Source organism: Leptopilina boulardi, unplaced genomic scaffold (assembly GCF_019393585.1).
Source record: "Leptopilina boulardi isolate dan_hultmark-lab unplaced genomic scaffold, ZJU_Lbou_2.1 LbouV2_214, whole genome shotgun sequence".
Lineage (NCBI taxonomy): Eukaryota > Metazoa > Arthropoda > Insecta > Hymenoptera > Figitidae > Leptopilina > Leptopilina boulardi.
The window spans coordinates 731,938-753,398 of NW_026137768.1; the positions used below are offsets into that span (position 1 = coordinate 731,938).

The 21,461-nt window shown below is 25.3% G+C and overlaps 1 protein-coding gene across 4 annotated transcripts in view; it reads left to right on the forward strand.

Annotated features, from left to right (window-relative positions):
- Positions 1–2,906: 2,906 nt before the first annotated feature.
- Positions 2,907–21,461, forward strand: part of LOC127279084 (transcription initiation factor TFIID subunit 12-like) — an 86,676-nt gene continuing 68,121 nt past the window's right edge. The window contains exons 1-5 of one of the 4 annotated variants that reach the window (XM_051301215.1): positions 2,907–3,344; positions 11,895–12,044; positions 12,536–12,651; positions 12,756–12,825; positions 17,999–18,288. The gene's annotated coding sequence lies outside the window, so the exon portion shown is untranslated. Of the gene's footprint in view, positions 3,345–11,894; positions 12,045–12,535; positions 12,652–12,755; positions 12,826–14,610; positions 14,827–17,998; positions 18,289–21,461 lie in introns of those variants that run through there. The other 3 variants (XM_051301214.1, XM_051301213.1, XM_051301217.1) reach the window with 3 other exon arrangements.

The window sequence follows — 21,461 nt, forward strand, 5'->3', positions numbered from 1 at the left end:
CAAGCAGAAGTAACTAAATCAGCTTGAAAATTCTTACTCAGGGGTTTTTGGGGTCGCTGATTACGAATATGATGTCAGTTTTTAAAAATTCGAAATGGCGGATCCAATATGGCGGACATGAAAGTTAAAAATCAATTGCATTTACTCGAAACTTGGTACTCGGGGGTTTTTGGGGTCGCTGATTACGAATATGATGTCAGAATTTAAAAATTCAAAATGGCGGATCCAATATGGCGGACGAAAAATTTTAAAACTAATCGGATTTGCTCGAAAATGATGAAATGATATGAATATGATGAATTGTCCGTACTGGGTCCATGACCATGTCGGGTTTATTATCAGCAAACCAAAAAACCTTTTTTATATTTGAATTTTCGAATTCTGTCATCATATTCAATCCAAGCATTTTTTAAATTTGTCCGACATCTTGGATCCGCCATTTTGAATTTTTAAAATATGACTTCAGATTTGTAATCATCGACCTCAAAAACCCCCAAGTAGTAAATTTCAAGCAAATCCAAGCATTTTTTAAAAACTCGTCCGCCATATTGGATCCGCCATTTTGAAATTTGAAAAATGGACACCGGATTCGTAATCAGCGACCCCATAAACCCCCGAGTAGGACATTTCGAGCCAATCTAAACACTTTTTAAAAAACTTGTCAGCCATATTGGATCCGCCATTTTGAATTTTTAAAATCTGACATTAAATTCGTAATCAGAGACCCCAATAACACCCCGAGTAACGAATTTCAAGCAAATCCATTCGCTCGGTTTATCGTGGACACGAAAGGGTTAATTATACGATCTGTAGACGCATATATATATATGTATTTTGTTAAATAACTTAAGATTTTGAGCGAATTACGATCTAATGATTTAACCACACATTCTTAACATACTTTCCTATCAAAAAATGAAGAAAAATAAATTCGATTTTTTTGACCAAAAAAATTTAGGAAACCCCTTAATGATATAATTAATTTTTATTTGTATAAATTTATACTCGCTTTCTGAAACATAACCTCAGAATGTATATAAAATAAATTACTTTATTATTAAAAACAATAATAATGTCACTTACCTTCTAACCCTTTGTTTATTTTTATTTTTTATAGAATATTTAAATAAATAAATACAAATATTTCTTTATAAATTCTGCAGCCTGTCCAAACATACACATTGAAAACGTGACAGAACGTAAAGGCGCTTGTATACCTCACAAATTCTAAGTATACTCGGAAATTGTCAAAAGTTATACCAATTTTGATTGGCCTTGCTCATGGAGAATTTCTAAAAGATAGGAAAATTTCGAAATTCTCTATGAGCAAAGCCAATCAAAGTTAGTGAAACTTCTGACAAATTCCGCGAGGATACTCAGAATTTGTGAGGTGTACAATCGCCTTAAATGCTATGAAATACCAGAAAATTGCACGCACGCGTGCATGCATGTCACGGAGTAATAATAAGGAGACTGCACTCCGCTTCAGCTTGTGAGCCAAATGTCTGCCTTCGTTCACGGATAGTAATCGCCTTTTAAAATTGTACGCAAGCGCAGTGCGCACGTTCCATCTTCGTCGCTTTTTAAAGAACGATGAGAGAGATAATCTTTGCGTGACGAAGTCTGTTAAATGTCAAAAAATAGGGTTATGTTGTAGTGTTGTCAAAAGCAAGTGACATTAATAAAAGAAGTGGAAAATAATAATAAAAAGGACTTCGTAGTAATAAACTTAAGAAAGGAAAAGTAAGTACATTTTATCATGGAATTACAAAAAAAATCGTTATAAACGGGGTGATGAGTGAACATTAAAAAGCAGATTGTTTACATGGACACAAATTGATAATTTATGAATAGAATGCAATATTAATTTTTTTTGTTATTGTTCGAAAAATAATGTAAACCGATGTGTTATAAATAAAGACACGTTATTCATCTGAAACATTTTATAACCTAATTTTCGTAATAATTGTCATTTATTTTAAGTTCATATCATTTATTAAAATTAAGTATTTATATGATAAATTTAATTTAGCATTATAGGCACATTATTTATGACAATAAATAAAGAAAAATTATGTTATCATAAATTATCAATTTGTGTCCATGTAAACAATCTGCTTTTTAATGTTCACTCATCACCCCGTTTATAACGATTTTTTTTGTAATTCCATGATAAAATGTACTTACTTTTCCTTTCTTAAGTTTATTACTACGAAGTCCTTTTTATTATTATTTTCCACTTCTTTTATTAATGTCACTTGCTTTTGACAACACTACAACATAACCCTATTTTTTGACATTTAACAGACTTCGTCACACAAAGATTATCTCTCTCATCGTTCTTTAAAGAGCGACGAGTTAAGTTTGTTTAACGTTGGCACTATACTGGCTTGCGCCTGCGTATATCTGGCCATGACCTGGTGAGTGGATGTTGCTTAAAAGTGAATATACGTACTATGTAAACGCTGAGAACGTATAACTGGTTAAATAGAAGAGCGGTAAATTTGAAATAGAAGAAAAGACAAGAAAGGAAAATTAGTTTAATAAAGAAAAATAACAAAGAGGAGGGATTCTAGAGAGTAGTTTGCTGAAGGGAACCGCAGCTCCAAGTTACTCTACTGTTCACCCAGAGGGAAAAGTTCCCGACAAAACTTTCTCTCTGGAGCTCCTGAGATAAAAGCAAATTAGAAAAAGTTATTAAATCAAATCTTTATATTTATATGTTTTAAAAATCTAAACACATGAGAGACAACTCTGGGAGTAGGGTTAGTGAGAAATTGAACTGAGCTGAAAGGAGGGGAACATTTTAGAGCCCTAGAGAGAGCTTTTATTAGATTCGGTCGGAATGAGTTATATCTGGGACAAGACCAGAGAATGTGGTCAAAATCCTCCTCGACGTTGGGACAGCGAGGACAGCCACCAGATTTAATATAATTTTTTCTTGCCAAGCTAGCATTTAAATTATAATGATTGGATCTTAAGCGGCAGATTCGAAAACCAGTTCGCAAACCATGGTTTCTTTCGGGGTTTAAGTAATATTGGGTGTAATGAATACCTTTGATTTTTCCTAGGTCTAGGAAGTGTGAAGCTGCTTCTACAATAGGTACAATTTGTGTTGCACAAGTGCAAATAAATTGTACTTGGTTGCGCGCGCAACACAAATTGTACCTATTGTAGAAGCAGCTTAAAGTGTGTTACATTTACTTACCAATCCCTGCTGTACATTTCCAGTTGCCGGTTTCACCACTAATTATGGCTTTGACGCAAACAAAAATTGATATATTGAACATTATTACACATTTATATTATATTTATATGATTGACGTTTTTCTCACATTTTGATGGTACGTAAAAATTGAACATTTTTATCTATTTTACAATTGAATTTTGTGTTGTAATACTTTTTCGGAAATTTATTTTGGCGAATGCGTCCAGCATGTGTCTCGGCCAATAGAAAATTTTAAAACATTTTTTCTTTTTTGTCTTTTTTTTTGATTATTTTTTACAATTTATTTATTGAAACAATTTAGTTCTCTGTTATAATTTCGCATATAGCGAAATTTGTTGGTTATGGCGGTCCTGTGTCAACAATTATCAGACGGTATTTTGCCACATTATTTAGGGAATTATAATTATACCTATTTGCTTTTTGTATTTTTCTCTTAATTTGTTCAATTAATGAAAAATTTAATCGTGTATTGTACTCTTCGGAGTGTTTTTTTGTTTTGTTTGTTTATATGTTAATGTAATAATTTATTTGTTCATTTTTATAAATTTTATTTTCTCAGGTATATTTGTTTTCACTTTATATATTTTTTAACGATCTGTTTTTTTCATTCTTCTTATTTGTCATATTTTTTTATAATATATTATTAATTATATTATATATATATTATAAATTTGAAACCTGAAAGACTTATAAAAATCGGACAAGTGCAAATTATACTTGCACTGAAATCGAGGGTTCTGTACACGAAGCGAACTTATTTGATATTAAAAAAAAATGTTTAAAAAATATAAGTTTGGGATGGCAAATAATGTAAATGATACGTAGAGAAAAAATTTTCTTAAATTTTTTTACAAAATTGTTCCTTTTTGTATCACTTATATTATTTGACATACCAAACTTATATTATTTTTTAAACATTTTTTTTATACCAAATAAGTTCGCTTCGTGTACGTAATCCTCGATTTAATTTTATGAAATTTTATTTTCAATTTAAATAAACATTTTCTTTTTAAAAAATGTGTAAAGAATATCGAATAAAAAAAGGAAGAATAGGAGGAAGAAAAAAAAATTAGAAAAAATTAAATAAATCAGAGAACCGAATAAAAAAAATTATGGAAAAAGTCTACTTTTTTCAAAAAATTTTCTTTTTCGAAAAAAAAATTAATTAAAACAACTTTTTATTATTATTTTTAAATTATTTCTATAATCTGGTCATAAAAATACGTAAAAATGAATAAATTTGAAGACCTTTAGAAAAAAATTTTCTTCATTATTGGAAGAAAATTCATGATATTTTCTAAAATTATCAATTTTTTCTTGACAGAACCAGATCCATCAACTTTAATCGTCCTCGCTCGAGAACACGTGATATGACCAAACTTTTGATACTGAAAAAGATTTTTCCATGAAAATTAGTGAAAATAATTCCTATATCCCAGTTGAAAATTCCGACATCGTTTACGACGTCGTATTCTAAGTAGTTTGCGACGTAGTAAACGACGTAGTAAGCGACGTAGAAAACGACATAGTAAACGACGTCGTAAATGAAAGCGGAATTTGGGATAGTAAACTACGTCGTTTACTACGTCGTTTACGATGTCGTTTACTACGTCGTTTACGATGTTGCAAAAATTATTTTAATATTATTTATTTAGTAATTTAGTAAGTCCAATATCCAATATTAAAAATTTTAATAATAATTTAAAAAATCAATAATTTAAAAAAAAATTTATTTTTATTATTTTTTAATAGTTATTATTATTATTTTATTTTTAATATTTAAATTAAAATAAAAAAATGGTCATCAAAATATTAGTGAAACCATTTCTTCCAAAAAAGAATTTGTCTCAAATCCAATAAAGGAGAGACATCGGGCAGAAAAAAACAGTTATGATGTTCGCCCTCCCTGTGGCGTTGAGCGAACTTAAGTCCAGAGCTGAGCCATCAGCGCAGCGCGGAAACATTTGAAAAATTTGATTTTATTAGATATTTTATTTTATTTTAAATATGACAAATAATTAACTTAATAAATAATTAATGTCATAAATAATTATTAATAACATAATGTCATACTTAATAATTCGTTAATTAATTATTTTTAACGAAAATTTGACAAAAAAAAAATTTGTTGGCCAAAAAAAATATTACCATTAAAAAATAATTTTTTTGTTAAATTTTCGTAGTAAAAAAAATTTTTTTAAGATAATTATTTGTGACCTAAAAAATATCACGATGAGAATATAATTAACAAAAAAAATTACTCGTAGCACAGAAAAAATTTCACCATGAGAAAATAATTTTTTTAAAATTTTATTTGTAAAAAATTTATTGGTAGCTCAAAAAAAATATCACGATGAGAAAATAATTTTTTGTCAAATTTTCTCTGTAAATAAATTAATTAACTAAATAACGTACCGTAAAACGGGGTTATTTCGCTCATTGCGGGTAAATTCGCTCACCCACTTTTATGCTTTATTTCAGCTTTAAAATAAAGTTTAATACATTTATTACCTGGTTAAATTTTCGTAGTAAAAAAATTAATTAACTAATTATTAAGCTAACTAGCAAAATTAAACGCGCGCAAGCTCGGCAAATTGAGGATTTAATTATTTGTTATAAAGAAATTAAAGATTAATATTATTAATAATAATTTAATTTATTAGAATATTATAACATATTAAATGATAATAATGAAAATTATATGTTATTATATTATATAAAATGCGACATTTTTTTTACATTTGAAAAAATGTAAATAAAATACATTTTTTTTGTATAAAATGTAGATCTTCTTCAGATCTTCTTCAATTCAATTATTTAACAAATGAACTAAAATGATTCTTCACTAAATTAATTATTCTTAATAATTTTAATTAAATACATCACAAATTCAATTATATCAAAATTATTTTTCAATTAAAATTTTTATGAAATTTAACAATTGTTTATAATTTAAAAAAAAATATCACAATAAAATTGAATTATTTTTTAAAAATTTCAATTCAAAATAAACTAAAATTCAATTATTACCCGAAATTTTAATTCAAAATCAATTAAAATTCAATAATTATCCAAAATTTTCAATTTAAAATTTAATTATTTACCAAGTTTTCAATTTAAAATGAAATAAAATTCAATTATTTTCTAAAATTTCTATTCAAAATTAATTATCCAAATTTTCAATCAAAAATGAACTTAAATTAAATTATTATCCAATTTCAATTAAAATTCAATTATTTCCCAAAATTTTCAATTCAAAATGAACTGAAATTCAATTATTTTCCAAATTTAAAATCAAATAAAATTTAATTATTCTCAAAAATTTGAATTCAAAATTAATTGAATTTTCAATAATTTGAATTTAAAAGCATCTAAAATTTCTAAAATTTTCCATCGAAATTTTTTTTTTTTGAAATTTAATAATTTCAATTATAACTCTAAGGAAATTCAATTATTTTTAACTATTTTAATAATATTCTTTGAAAATTCAACTATGTGAAACCATTTTTCAATTAAAAATGATTTTCAAATTATTGTATTTTGTCCGCATTTTCTAATAAATTTTTAGTGAAATCATCTAAAATTTTAATTACAAAACACTTAAAGTTTCAATTAATTTCAAAAATCTCAATTTTAAATCTTTGAAAATTCAATTAAATTTAAAAAATGTTTTCCAAAAATTGTTTGATAAATTATTTTTAGTTCTGTAAAATTTAATAATTGTTTGAAAATTAACAATATCTTTTGAAATTTAATTATTTCTAAAAATTTCAACTTTAACCCTTCGAAAAGGATTATTATTAAAAAAAAAAGTTTTATTTAAAAATCTGTAAAATATTTTTGTTAAGGGGTTTCCTAAATTTTTTTGGTCAAAAAAATCGAATTTTTTTTTTCTTCATTTTTTGATAGGAAAGTATGTTAAGAATGTGTGGTTAAATCATTAGATCGTAATTCGCTCAAAATCTTAAGTTATTTAACAAAATACATATATATATATATATATATATATATATATATATATATATATATATATATATATATATATATATATATGCGTCTACAGATCGTATAATTAACCCTTTCGTGTCCACGATAAACCGAGCGAATGGATTTGCTTGAAATTCGTTACTCGGGGTGTTATTGGGGTCTCTGATTACGAATTTAATGTCAGATTTTAAAAATTCAAAATGGCGGATCCAATATGGCTGACAAGTTTTTTAAAAAGTGTTTAGATTGGCTCGAAATGTCCTACTCGGGGGTTTATGGGGTCGCTGATTACGAATCCGGTGTCCATTTTTCAAATTTCAAAATGGCGGATCCAATATGGCGGACGAGTTTTTAAAAAATGCTTGGATTTGCTTGAAATTTACTACTTGGGGGTTTTTGAGGTCGATGATTACAAATCTGAAGTCATATTTTAAAAATTCAAAATGGCGGATCCAAGATGACGGACAAATTTAAAAAATGCTTGGATTGAATATGATGACAGAATTCGAAAATTCAAATATAAAAAAGGTTTTTTGGTTTGCTGATAATAAACCCGACATGGTCATGGACCCAGTACGGACAATTCATCATATTCATATCATTTCATCATTTTCGAGCAAATCCGATTAGTTTTAAAATTTTTCGTCCGCCATATTGGATCCGCCATTTTGAATTTTTAAATTCTGACATCATATTCGTAATCAGCGACCCCAAAAACCCCTGAGTAAGAATTTTCAAGCTGATTTAGTTACTTCTGCTTGACTAATTATAACCTTTTGATATCAAAACTTTAAACGCTTTTTTCTCAAAACACTATATTTAAAAATGGTAACCAGTAGAACTCAAAAACCGTTTGACCGATTTCAAAAATTCAAGTTGCATTCGATTCAGTGGAAGTTTTTGCAGGCCCTAAACCTCAAATATATTTAAAATATTCAATAATCAGGTTTTTGTGAGTGATTGATTGTCAAAAAATGGTGTTTTTTCAGTTTTTTGGGTTCCAAAGCTTGCCATTTTTTTAATTTTTGATTTTTTTTAATATCTCGAGGTTTAGGACCTGTATTAGGTCTTAAACTTTAAAATCACGTTTGATTTTTTTATTTTAGATGATTCTGCGATGAGCTACAGTGGTTACCGTAAAGGACTTTGATTTTGACCAGTGTACATAGCGACCTCTGTAGAAGGAGCATAATAATATTTTTTAAGATCGTAATTTTTTTTAAATAGTTCTTGACGTATATAGTAACATGTAAAAACTTTTGATCAATTATATTTTAAAACTTATGAGTACACGATCTTTTAAAAACCTTCTATTTTAGGGCAAAAAAATTTAGGAAACCCCTTAAAATGAAAAACAAATCCACTTTTTTTTGGAATATAAATCGACTAAAACGACTGTTTTGTGTCTTTAAGTTGATTCGAGGCCTGTGTTTTTATAATTAATATTTAATAGGTAATCGTTGGCCCCTGGTACCTTAAAAATAAATTTTTTTCAAATTACTATCTTGTACGAAATTTCCTGGCGCATCTTTTTTCTCATCATAAATTTTTTGTATTTGTATACAATTTTTGAATCAATATACAATTTTTAAATTAATATACAACTTTAAAAAAAATTTCGTTGGTAAACGTTGTGTACTTCAGCTTCGTGAATTGAATTTTCGAATTTGGAATTTTAAAGAAACTTATTTTATTATTTTATTTTAAAGAAATTTGGAAACACAATTATACAACTTTGGCAAAAATGAGAAAAAGAATTGTCAAAATTTGACACGTCATAAGATTACTATTCAAAAAAACACGTGAAATCAGAAAAGGCCAACTTCAAGTTAGGACAGAAAGACAGACCAAACATTTTATTATTATATAATTATTTAATTAATTTTTTTTACAGAGAAATTTTGACAAAAAAAATTATTTTCTCATCGTGATATTTTATTTGGGCCACAAATAATTTTTTTACTGAGAAAATTTTAAAATAAGTAAATTTCTCATCGTAATATTTTTTTGTGCTACGTACAATTTTTTTGTTAAATTTTTTTACAAAGAAATTTTTACAACAAAATTATTTTTCATCGTGATTTTTTTTAAAAACACGAATTTTTTTTTCAAAGAAAATTTGAAAAAAAATTATTATTTTATCATTGTGATATTCTTTTGTGCTACGAATAAATTTTTGGTAAATTTTCGTAGTAAAAAAAACAACGATTTATTACGGTATTTAGTGAATTAATTGTTTTGGAGAGAAAATTTGACAAAAAAGTTATTTTCTTATCGTGATAATTTTTTTAGGCCACAAAATATTTTTTTTACAGAGAAAATTTAAAAATAATTAAAATTCTCATCTTGATATTATTTTTGTGCTACAAATATTTTTTTGTTACATTTTCGTAGTAAAAAATTAAGTAACTAATAAATACCGTAAAACAGGGTTATTTCGCTCAGTGCGGGTAAAGTCGCTCACCCATTTTTTTGCTTTAAATTTGATTAAAAACTAAAATTTAGTATTTCTATTAACAAATTTAACATTTTTACCTGCTAATAAAGGTATTAAACTTTATTTTAAAGCTGAAATAAAGCATAAAAGTGGGTGAGCGAATTTACCCGCAATGAGCGAAATAACCCCGTTTTACGGTACGTTATTTAGTTAATTAATTTATTTACAGAGAAAATTTGACAAAAAATTATTTTCTCATCGTGATATTTTTTTTGAGCTACCAATAAATTTTTTACAAATAAAATTTAAAAAAAATTATTTTCTCATGGTGAAATTTTTTCTGTGCTACGAGTAATTTTTTTTGTTAATTATATTCTCATCGTGATGTTTTTTTAGGTCACAAATAATTGTCTTAAAAAAATTTTTTTTACTACGAAAATTTAACAAAAAAATTATTTTTTAATGGTAATATTTTTTTTGGCCAACAAATTTTTTTTTTGTCAAATTTTCGTTAAAAATAATTAATTAACGAATTATTAAGTATGACATTATGTTATTAATAATTATTTATGACATTAATTATTTATTAAGTTAATTATTTGTCATATTTAAAATAAAATAAAATATCTAATAAAATCAAATTTTTCAAATGTTTCCGCGCTGCGCTGATGGCTCAGCTCTGGACTTAAGTTCGCTCAACGCCACAGGGAGGGCGAACATCATAACTGTTTCTCGCAGTTGAGGTGCCATTAGATTAGTATATAAGCAGTGATCAAAAATTTTTTTTTTGTCGAAATTTTTTTCTGCCCAATGTCTCTCCTTTATTGGATTTGAGACAAATTCTTTTTTGGAAGAAATGGTTTCACTAATATTTTGATGACCATTTTTTTATTTTAATTTAAATATTAAAAATAAAATAATAATAATAACTATTAAAAAATAATAAAAATAAATTTTTTTTTAAATTATTGATTTTTTAAATTATTATTAAAATTTTTAATATTGGATATTGGACTTTTGCAACATCGTAAACGACGTAGTAAACGACGTAGTTTACTATCCCAAATTCCGCTTTCATTTACGACGTCGTTTACTATGTCGTTTTCTACGTCGTTTACTACGTCGCTTACTACGTCGTTTACTACGTCGCAAACTACTTAGAATACGACGTCGTAAACGATGTCGGAATTTTCTACTGGGATTTCCTTTCTGGACTAGAATTATCTAAAAGACAATTTTTGTCTCTCTTTCTGAGACGAAAACACAGTAGAAAAAGCACCAAAGAACCCGTGACACGACCACTTTTTTTTTGACAATGATTTTTCTTTGAAATTTACAGAAAACAAATTTTGGTCGTGTCACAGGCTATCTGGTGGGTTTTCTACTGTGTTTTTCACCTGAGAAAGGGAGACAAAAATTGTCTTTTAATTAATTCTAGTCAAGGAAGAAGGTTGGAATTTTTTTCTATAGTTTTCAAGGAAAAATCTTTGTTAAAATCAAAAGTTAAGTACATTAAAAAAATTGTATTAATTCTTTTTTTTAACAATTTCAGATCTTGTATTATACGACCTTTTCGACTTGGTGAAATTCAATTATTTTTATTAATTTTAATATTTCTTTCAAAAATTTAATTATTTAAAAAAGTTTCAAATAAAAACTCCAAAATTGAATTGTTGGCAGAAAATAAATATAAAAAAAAAACTACAACAGATAAAATTTACAGAAAATTTATTTTCAATTTCAAATCTTCTGCAAAATTTTTTTGACCATTAAAACTAAAATTTTAAATTCAAATAAATTGCTTATATCAGACTTCAAAAAAATTTTTAAAATGAAACTTTAAAAATTTTTTTTATACAAATTTGTTTTACTTAATTAAAATGTAGAAAATTTGTCTTAGTTTGATTTTAAAATATTCGAAATAAATTTTCTTGATAATATTCTTAGAGAATTATTATTATTAAAATTTAAGTAAAATGAAGAAATCGATTTTTTCACCTTTTTTGGAATGTAAATCGACTAAAATGATTTTTTTTTGCATCCTAAAGTCGATCCAAGGCCTGCAATTTTACAATAAATTTATCAAAAATACAAAATTGTTGATTGACAAATTTACAAATAAAAAATACTAGTCTCTTTTTTTTGTAATTCAGAACAATAATTCTGAGTTTCGTAATTTCGTTCGATAATTGTTCATTTTTTATTTTTTATAAATAAAAAAATAATAATAATTTTTTGCAGAGAATGAATCCAGTAAATTTAAATTCAATGAAGAAGAAGTTGATTTAATTATGCCGAAAGATCAAATAATGTTACAACGATCAATGTGGATGCAATCACTCTCTCTATCGACATTGAAAATGAATAATATTTGAGCTGCTTCACTTGCAGGTATTGTTCAATTAAAAAAATATTAAAAGGGACAGATTATTATTTTTCGACCAAGTTCGTTGCGGTCTAATTTTAAAAGAATTTAGAAAGGATTATTTATGGCACCTGGAAAACAAAAATTAATTTATTATAGAATTTTCAAATCATAGAATTTCATTACATATATAATGTACTTTAAGTCAAATTTTCATTTCTTTAAATTTTTATTTAACATAAAAAAGTAATTACCTATTATTTTTGTATTAATTTATGTTAATTATTTGATATATTTGTCACGCGTTGAGAAAAAAGGGACCTTAGAAGCAAAAAATTATAGGTTATATTTTGAAATTTTGAATTTTGAACTTTATTATATCTAAAATAATCAATAAAAACTGATTTTTATGTTACTGAAACGAAAAGAAAGTTTTAATCAAGGTAAAACTGTCGTAAACATAACGTATAATTCGTTTGCTTCTAAGATCCTTTTCTTCGCGACGCGTTATTTTCAGTTGGCGCAACGGGTTTTTAGAATAGTTCAAAACGTCCTTCTATATTTTATGTGAATAATAAACCTTAAATTTTCGATACAACGAGAACGGAAATTATTGAAAGTATCGATGGTCTGGTAATTGCTAAGAATTTGTTAATGTGGATAAAAAATTTCAATAGTCTTTGATTGAGTCAAATTTTAGATGTGTATTATTCTAATCGAGGAATTTCATTCAATAGAAATATAAAAGCCTGCGAGAGAGGACGAAATTTTATTCATATTGCACCTGAAACTATCATAGGAGAAGAGGTAATTTAAATAATTTAAATTATTATTTCCCACACTTATTTTATACACTTTAATTCAATTTTACAAAAGTAAATTTAGCAAATGTTCAATTTTAATTTTATTTCTCGTTATAATAAAAGAATTATTACTTAATAATAATAATAATAATAATAATAATAATTATTATTATTATTCTGTAAGAAAGTTTTCGTTGACCTGATAATTTCTTTCAAACTCAGTCATTTATAAAACAATTATTTTTGTAATATTTAGTTCAAAAATTATATCTTAAAATATCAACTCTGTAGAGCAATTTTGAAACATGGAAAGAAAATAATTATTTCAAATTTTGTGAAAGTATTTAAAATTTTATAAAATTATTTTCAAATCCTGGAAAATATGCTAAAAAGCATAATTTTCATATAAAAAATTCTAAAGTTTAGAAAATTTTTTATAAACCCAATAATACAGGATTTCATAAAATATAGTATTATTTACTAATGAATTAAATATATTTTACCAATTTTTAAAAATAATTTATTTATTGTATTCCTATTATAAAAAGGTCATACATAACGCATAACGCGTAACGCTTTTCCGTGATAATGAAATAATTAATAATAATAATAATAATAATAATTATTATTATTATTATTAATATTCTGAAATTTGTGATTGTGATAGTTGGTGACAATAATAAATTATTACTAATAATTGCAATTAATTACAATAATTAACTAATAATAGATTTTTTTTTTATGAATTTTGAGCCCTTTTAATTTGCATTTTAATAGAAAATTGTAATTTTTATTAAAGTAGAAAGTAAAAAAATAGAAAACGAATTAGGTAACGTTACTTAAAATTTGACAAATTAGGGCATTAATTAGGACAAATGAAAATTTCTGATTACGAATAATTTGTAAGAAGGTTTTCATTGACCTGATAATTTCCTTTAAACTTAGTCATTTATAAAACAATTATTTTTTTAAATATTTATTTTAAAAATTATTTCTTAAAATCTCAACTATGTTGAGCAATTTTGAAACACGGAAAGAAAATAATTATTTCAAATTTTGTGAAAGTATTTAAAATTTTATAAAATTATTTTCAAATCCTGGAAAATATGCTAAAAAGCATTATTTTCATGTAAAAAATTCTAAATATATCAAAATATAGGTACTTTAGAAATTTTGTTTCTAAAAAAACTCATTTTCATTTAGTAGTAGAATTTTTTCCTTTTTATAATAGTATATTTATGTAAAATTATTTTTTCCATTTTGGAAGATAGGTAAAAATAAATTTTTTTTAAACTACTAATTTTTGTCCAATATGCACGATAAACGCTACATTCCATGCTTTGAATAGCGGACAGAAAGTAAAATTGTTCTGCTCGCTGTTATTTAGAACATATTCGCAATAAATTATTAATATTATATTTAAATTTATTTAAGGTTATGAATTATTATTATAATTTGTTATTATTGACAAAATTCTCTCATTTTAAAGTTTAAAGTATTTTTTGCAAATTAATTTCTTTCGTATTAAGGCGCTTGTAGACCTCACCGATCCCGAGTATTCTATCGTCGTGCAGCATTGGAGTAAAAGAGACAAAAGATAATTGTGTCTCTTTTACTCCAATGGTATACGACGGAAGTATACTCAGGATCGGTGAGGTATACAAGCACCTTTAGTGTATAGAACGAATGACTAGCGCCATCTTACATCTTCAACAACAACTGTCGGATAAGAATGATTCGATTTCGATTCACATGCAACTTCACATTTATCAGTGAACGCAGTGTTCAGTATACTTGTACATTCGCTTCTTTTATTTTCTAATTAATATTTCATTATCTTTAAATATTCATTACTTCTTATTATTTAGAGATATGTTTTGTTTTAGCATCTTGTTTATTGTGCAATTAGATAAAAATACATCGCGTGTGTAATACGAGTGAAATTGACACCATCGGTTCCATCGTGCGGCAAACTACACGCGTTCAGAAATTGCCAACTTTTCATGTTTGTCACATAGTAGTATAATATTTTAATTTATTTATTTCATTTATTTAATAAATTGTTTTAAATTCGATTATAATCATCATATCAATATCATAATTTATTTTGCATCTTTGTTTGTGCCACATTATCTTCTTTTTTAACAGACACCGTGATTGTTAGGTCACGTGACCGCCGTAATATTATTTTTTCCAATTATTTTTCGCGTAAAATACCTAATGGATTGAACTGGAATTTTGGGAAAAAGTGAAAATTATTATAAAGAAGGGCAGTGATATGCGAAAGTGTTGATAATTTTTAGAAAATTTGAGGTTAGGTTAAACGTCATTGATCGGATTTTCCAATAATTTCCAATTATTTTAAAAAATATCAACTTTTTTGCATTTCACTGAACTTTCTTATTATATTTTAGACGTCTCCACAAAAATTTCCACTCAATTTATTCAGTATTTTACGAGAAAAAGTGCGGTCGAAAAAATTAACATCACAGTGCAATCACTGGACCTATCAATCACATCATTTTGTTAATAAATATCAAATAACATTAATTTTGCAGACTTTTACATTTTATGGCTTTTCGCAATGGTGCTGCTTATGTGAGTGATGTGATTTTGTGAATAATTTCCGTTTCTAAATTGGAAATAAGTTATATAAATTTTTATAAAATAAGACACATATTATTACATTTTTTTTACATTCTCGGTGGTACAAAAAAAATTTTTTTTACATGATAAATATGCATGTGTTTAAAAAAAATAGTAATAATAAAAATTCATGTATTCGGTGATAAATAATTTAAATTTTTTTTAATTTCTCACAAAATATTTGATTTTATATAATCAATAATCAATAAGGAATTACGGTATTTTCTGCAATCGATTATACAACATTTTTATAAAAAAGTTGAATCTTATATTTATAACGTTTCAGAAATTCGGCTTCAAATCTCGTCATGTCTGCAACTAAATAATTTTGATAATTATATAATAATAATAAAAATAATATAATAATAAAAAATAATAAAAAAATAAATATTTCAATTATAGGTGAAAAGTAATTACGCTTTTATAAACATTTTATTTGTTTATTTATTATTAATAATAATAATAATTAAAATAAATGCTTTAATATCAGGGTAGCCACAAATCAAGGAAAAGTAAGAGTAAAAATCATTTTTGTCAGGGGAATTTGAACAAATTTACAAAAAAGTCAATTATATACTTCCTGTAAAAAGTTTCAACAATTTTTTCCTTTATAAGGGATTATAGTTTATTACCGATTCCCTTTTTTCACATATTTAAAATTTTGTTACCTGTTTTACCTATTTTCATAATTTATTACCTTTTCACCTTTCTCATGAATTGATTTATTGTGAATGTAATATTTAAAGAATAATTACATTTACAATGCGCAAAAAAATCGATTAAAGCTATTATTAATTTAGAGAATACAATTATAGAAATTTCTTTTTTATAAATTATTCAATTGACCTAATCTTGAATTTATCAAAAAATTTCTTTTTTCTTTGATTTAAAAATTATTAAGGTTAAATTTCAAAAAATTAAAATTGATCGAAGCATTTATTGACTAAAAATATACAAATTATAATCAATTTAAGTTTAAATTCTTACTAATTTTCATCAACTATTGATTTAATCAATTCAAAAATTCAGTTTATCCAAATTTGAATTTGTTCAAATTTTAATTCATACGAATTTCAGTTTCAGTTTCATCGGGTTCTCTGGCGATTTTTCTTCATTAAATTCATTAAAGATAATAAAATTCTTCACAAATTCAATTATCTTAAACTATTTTTCAATAAAATTTTTTATGAAATTCAACAATTTAAAAAAAACTTTTTAAAATCAATTAAAATTACCAAAAATTTTCAATTCAAAATCACTTGAAATTCAATTACTTTCAAAATATTTAAATTTAAAACCTTCTAAAATTTTTCATCTAAAACTTTTTGAAATTTAATAAATTCAATTATGACTCTAGCGAAATTTAATTATTTTTAATGATTTTTATAATATTTTTTGAAAATTCAATTATAGTCAACCATCCTAGTAAAGCCGGTCAACGCGGAAAGGGGCAATGTTTTTCCAAGCTTGCTCGACAAACTAGAGAAGCGGCTTTACTGAGAAAGGCTTCACTCGGATGGTTGACTGTATCTTAAGGGTATGCGCCGCCATGTTTGTTTTCAGTTTCGTTTAAAAATGTCACTTTTTAAACTTCACTTTTTAACAATTTAACTCAAAATTGTGTACTGTAAATTGTGTACCCCAATCTATCATCCTTCAAAATGTTAGAAAAAAATATTTTCTAATTTTAGCGTAAGGTGTATACTAAAAAAACACATCTTCCCATAATAATTCACGTGAGAGGTTCCCACATACTCTTAAACTACTTTTCAATTTAAAATTTTATGCAATTCAATAATTGTTCAAAATTAAAAAAAATCACCAAATAAAATTAACGAAACTCAATTATTTTTAATGAATTTTATAATAATTCTTGGAAAACTCAACTATCTGAAAGCATTTTTCAATTAAAAACTTTTAAAGTTTAATTTTTGTTTGAATTTTGGCTGTAATTTTTACTAACTTCTTCAGTAACAGAAATCACAATAAAATTTCAATTAACAATCTCTTGAAGTTCAATTATTTACAAAAATCTGAATTGTATAAATTTTTGAAAATTAAATTTCTTTTAAAAAATGTTATCTAAAATTATTTAATAAACTATTTTCAATTCTGTAAAATTTAATTATTGTTTTTAACAAATTCTTCTAAAATTCAATTATTTCTAAAAATTTCAACTGTAACTCTTCCAAAATTCAATTATCTAAATAAGTTTCAAATAAAAACTACAGCAGTTTAAATTAGCAGAAAATTTATTTTAAATTTCAAATCTTCTGCAAAATTCTTTTGACCATTAAAACTAAAAATTATGCCAAAATTTTAAATTCAAATAAATTGCTTAAATCAGACATCAAAAAAATTGTAAGGATTATTTATGATACCTGGAAAACAAAATTAATTTGTTAGAATTTTCAAATCACTGAATTTCATTACATATATAATGTACTTTAAGTGACAATTTATTTAATATAAAAAAGTAATTATTATTTTTATATTAATTTATATTAATTATTTGATATATTTATTTTCAGTTGGCGCAACGTGATTTTGGTATAGCTTAAAACATCTTTCTATATTTTATGTGTATAATAAACGTGGAATTTTTAATGCAACGAGAGCGGAAATTATTGAAAGTATCGAAGGTCTGGTAATTGCTAAGAATTTGTTAATGTGGATGGAAAATTTCACTAGTCTTTGATTGAGTCAAATTTTAAATGTGTATTATTCTAACCGAAGAATTTCATTCAATAGAAATATAAAAGCCTGCGAGAGAGGACGAGATTTTATTCATATTGCACCTGAAACTATCATAGAAGAGGAGGTAATTTAAATAATTTAAATTATTATTTCCCACACTTATTTTATACACTTTAATTCAATTTTACAAAAGTAAATTAAGAAAATATTACATTTTAATTTTATTTCTCGTTATAATAAAATAATTAATAATAATAATTATTGTTATTCTGAAATTTGTAATTGTGATAGTAGGTAACAATAATAAATTATTACTAATAATTGCAATTAATTACAATAATTAACTAATGATAGATTTTTTTATAAATTTTGAGCCCTTTTAATTTGCATTTTAATAGAAAATTGTAATTTTTATTTAAATAGACAGTAGAAAAATAGGAAACGAATTAGGCAATGTAACTTAAAATTTGACAAATTAGGGCATTAATTAGAAAAAATAAAAATTTGTCTTATTAATAATCTGTAAGAAAGTTTTCGTTGACCTGATAATTTCTTTAAAACTTAGTCATTTATAATACATTTATTTTTTTAATATTTAGTAAAAAAAATTATATCTCAACTCTATAGAGCAATTTTGAAACACGGAAAGAAAATAATTATTTCAAATTTCATAAAATTATTTTCATATATTCTTGAAAGTATAGTATAAACCCGTTTATCAGAACTAATAGACAAATAGATTACAAACATATGGGCAAATCCACAGAACCGGCCGATTTTTACTTATCAAGATGAAAATTTTCCAAATAGCAAGCACACCTTTTATTTATGGTTTACTTTCTTTAAAATATATTCAAGAACAATTATCTTCTTGCGTGATTCATTTTATTTTAATGCCGTTTGAGTTAAAAGCCAAAAACGAAAATATTATTTTTCTTCTGGAAATTATAATTATAAATGGCATTTCTTTGTTTTTTTTTATATATTATTTGAAATATGTGCAAAACATTTTGAATAATAAAATATGATAAAATACAAATAATTAATTTTTTAATTATCAAAAATAAATTATTTATATTTTATCATATTTTATTATATATTTTATTTATTAGCATTTAATTTTTTATTTCTGTAAATTAAATTGTTTACTTACTAATTTTGATATTAACTATTTTAACCAACAAACTGACATTATTGACATCGATTTTGATATAACTTTGAAAATAAAACAAATGAAAGGATAATTCATTTTTCACGATTAACTAGTTAAATTTCGATAAATTTTTTTTTATTTTTAATTTTTAGACGTTATAAATTGAAAATATAATTTGGCGTTTGCATACAAGAATTATAATAATGTCTTTATATAATCACACATGTTTTCAACTCATCATATTTTATCCTGTAGTTGTGCTACTGAAAAAAGGCTAAGTTGAAAATGGTTCACGCTTAAACATAGAGTGATAATTATTGAAATATTTTCTTTAATTCTGATTGCACTCTATTCTATGATACATACATTTGTTCGTCTGTTCACAAGCAATAAGCTCCAATTTGAAAAATTCAAATCGAATAATCGCCGCAAAAGATATTTACAAAAATGTATAGACATTTCATTATTATAAAATAATGAGTAACGCTACTTTCAACGACTATCATTTCTTTTTATTTAAGAGCACATATTTTTTATTACTTTCAAAACATTCTTCAATAAGTAAACTATAATTCACCACAGTTTGGAATTGTTCGGATCTATGCCGAACAAGTTATACCTATAAGAATTAAAATTTATACCTGGAGTAACACCGTAAATTTCATTTTTGAAGTTACTTAATTCGATTTTATTTTTTATAAAAGACTAGAAGGTTCACATTTATTCAATTTTCTTATTTCAATAGGTTCTCAGAGATATTACAAAATGGTTGAAGTATGAAAATAATTAATATAATACTTCTAAAATAGAAAAATATGTGAGTAACATGAAATCGGCCGGTTCTGTGGATTTGCCCATATATCAAAAGGTCTATAATCATTGAGGAAAAAAAACGAAATGAAAATTTGTACGGATAATCGAAAATACGGTTGATCGAGATCCGGATAAACGAGTTTTTACTGTATGGTAAAAAGCATAATTCTTATGTAAAAAATTATAAAGGTTAGAACAGGGACTTGCCCGAATCATTCGTGTCCGAACACGGCATATTTTCTTGTCGAGTAACGTTTCGTGTCAGAACACGACACATTCTATCATCGAATATCGTTTCGTGTTTGTGTTTTGTCTCCCTCTATAAAATGAAAACACGGTAGAAATATCCTCAGAGGACCAGTGACAAAACTATACTTTTAGTTTGTACGAACATGTTTCCTGTTTTCTTAGATACAACTTGTACACAATTTTTGTCTGCCTTTCTAATATTCTTGCTTTCATGTTTTCTTAGGTATAACTTGGACACAATTTTTGTCTGTCTTTCTGAGGTGAAAACCCGGTAGAAATACCCTCAGAGAACCAGTGAAAAATATACTTTTAGTTTGTACAAACATATTTCTATGATAACTAGAAGAAAATATTCTGCTTTCTTGTTTTCTTAGATACGACTTGTACACAATTTTTGTCTGCCTATCTGAGAAGAAAACCCGGTAGAAATACCCTCAGAGAACCAGTGAAAAATACACTTTTAGTTTGTACAAACATATTTCGTTGATAAATGGAAAAAAATATTCCTTCTTTCCTGTTCTCTTAAATGTAGCTTGGACACAATTTTTGTCTGTCTTTCTGAGGTGAAAACCCGGTAGAAATACCCTCAGAGAACCAGTGAAAAATATACTTTTAGTTTGTACAAACACATTTCCTTCATAAATGGAAAAAGTATTCTTGCATTCTTGTTTTTCTAAGATACGACTTGTACACAATTTTTGTCTGCCTTTCTGAGGTGAAAACCCGGTAGAAATACCCTCAGAGAACCAGTGAAAAATATACTTTTAGTTTGTACAAACATAATTCATTGATAACTAGAAAAAAATATTCCTGCTTTTTAGTTTTCTTAGATATAACTTGTACACCATTTTTGTCTGCCTTTCTGAGGTGAAAAACCGGTAGAAATACCCTCCGAGAACCAGTGAAAAATATACTTTTAGTTTGTATAAATATATTTCTATGATAACTAGAAGAAAATATTCTTGCTTTCTTCTATTCTTAGATACAACTTGTACACAATTTTTCTCTGCCTTTCTGAGGTGAAAACCCGGTAGAAATACCCTCAGAGAACCAGTGAAAAATATACTTTTAGTTTGTACAAA